The 2,041-nt window shown below is 45.5% G+C and overlaps 1 long non-coding RNA gene across 1 annotated transcript in view; it reads right to left on the bottom strand.

The window, feature by feature from the left end:
* Positions 1-813, bottom strand: part of LOC120237164 — a 10,849-nt gene extending 10,036 nt beyond the window's left edge. Inside the window, exon 1 of the long non-coding RNA XR_005529876.1 lies at positions 756-813. This is a non-coding gene — a long non-coding RNA (uncharacterized LOC120237164). The remainder of the gene's footprint in view (positions 1-755) is intronic.
* Positions 814-2,041: the final 1,228 nt, after the last annotated feature.

Below are 2,041 nucleotides of genomic sequence, written 5' to 3'. Positions count from 1 at the left end.
GAGGGGGAGAGGAGAGGAGAGGAGAGGAGAGGAGAGGAGAGAGAGGAGAGAGAAGAGAAGAGAAAATACAACTAGAGGGTTTAAGTAAAAATGTTCCTGGAGCTCGCAGATGGGTGTCCGGTGTTCAGATGGCCCCTCACGCACTGAAGCACACGACTTGCCCTTCCTAGTCTGGCTCAATGTGGGCCAGTCTAGCAGTCTAGCTATTGTTCAACAGACAAGTATTCGACCAGAGGGCACTGGAGGGTACTTATCCCTGCCCTCTCTCATTGCCATGGTAGCAGCTGGCTCCTCACCAGCCAGTACACCCTCCCCATCTTTGCAAAATGGAAATGTCAGTACTTATAACTGTCTGGCTTTAAATCCACAAGTGGTTTCCCACTACTCATGGTGTAGATCCCACTTCCTTGAATGGCTAAGCACACCTCACATGGCTGGGCCCCACCTTCCCTCACCATTTTCCTTCCTGAAGTTTTTAAGGTCCAGCCACTCGAACCTCCATCTAGTCCCCTGAGCCTTCTTCTGCTCCTTGCCATCTTTGGGAGTTTACTGATGGTACTCTTACCGCCTTTCCCGCCCCACTCCTCTCTGACCTCCTTCCAGTACCTCTCTCTGACCTGTCCTTCAGATACCAGCTCCGGGATCTTCCCAGACATCTAGAACTTAGGCAGTTCCCTGTTGTGACCCCTCCAGTGACTCACATAAATCCTCACTCTAACACTTATCATACTCTGCTGTATTTGGCTATTAAATACCTTTCTGCTCAGCTAGATCATAAGCTCTATGAGGACAGAGGTCACATCTGCCCTCCTCATTCCCAGCAACTAATAAAATGACTGGCCATGGTGTTGCCATGGCAATGGCGATGACATTGTTTACTGAAAGAGAGCATTCTTCAGTGAATTCCAAAAATGCTAAGTGAAAAAGGTATCAACTGAGTGGAGAAACATGGTAATACTGAGAGTCAATACATACTGAGCATTCACTATGTGCCAAACACTACACATATCTACACTTCACAACAACACAGTGTGAGATAGATGCTCTTATTATACTTCTTTCATAGAAGGTAAAAACCGAGGTGCTGGGAGGTTAAGTAATATGTCTAAGGGTACCCAAGTCATAAAAGGTGGAACCATGATACAATTCCAAGCAGCTGGACCCAGAGCCCACACACTGAACCATTCTGCTAAGTTACTCTTATTGAGTTCGTGAATGAGAAGAAAGGGCATTAGGCACCCCTCAGTCCTGCTTCTCCTACTTTTTCTCTGTGAACAAACTCTTGCTGTAATGAACATATATTTAATATGAGATGAGAATAAAGTATATCAGCTCCCTAATCACTTCATACACACTCTTTCACTACCTGTCACATCTTTACAACATAGTCAAAGCATTTTCAGCAGTGGAGATAATTAAAAAAAAAAAAAAAAAAAAAGTAACAAGTTTGGGCAGAACAAACGATTATCAGAGAGAAGGACTCATGTTTGTCCCCACCAGTCCTGTAAGCGCTGGACCCCCAGTGTGGGACCTCCAGGAAGAAGGGGTCTCTTCCTTTTCTCCTTGTGTTTCCTCAGCAGTTTCCGCTCCTCCCACTCCCCAAAATGTATGCTCACATAAGATACACACTTGGACAAGAGAGCTAGGTAAGGACTGTGGCAACTCATAAAATTCATTAGGAGTGTCACCAGAAGGTAAACCCCCCAGGGGAGTTTTAGCATTCCAGTGGTGCCCAGCCACTAGACTTCAGAGGGGAGACGGGGAGCCAAGATAAGAAGAATCCGTGAGGTCATCCCTGGCTCTGGAGGCCTCTATTCCTTGCTCGTCTCTAATGTCACCACCCTGGATTCCCAGCACAGGCCTCATTCGGTCCCCATCTATTTACCCCATCCTTCTTTCCATGGACATGATCACTCTAGCAAGCTCTGGAAGATTTCTGTCCAGTAGGACTTATCCTATAGAGAGTTTTCATTCATTAATGTTAAATACAAGTAATTTTTTTTTTGTTCCAAAAGACTTTCCTGAACTGTTAACTAATCAA

This window comes from Hyaena hyaena, unplaced genomic scaffold (assembly GCF_003009895.1).
Source record: "Hyaena hyaena isolate Hyena2069 unplaced genomic scaffold, ASM300989v1 scaffold_173, whole genome shotgun sequence".
NCBI lineage: Eukaryota > Metazoa > Chordata > Mammalia > Carnivora > Hyaenidae > Hyaena > Hyaena hyaena.
Note: the sequence above shows the minus strand (reverse complement) of the source record. Positions and strands in the feature narration are given on the sequence as shown.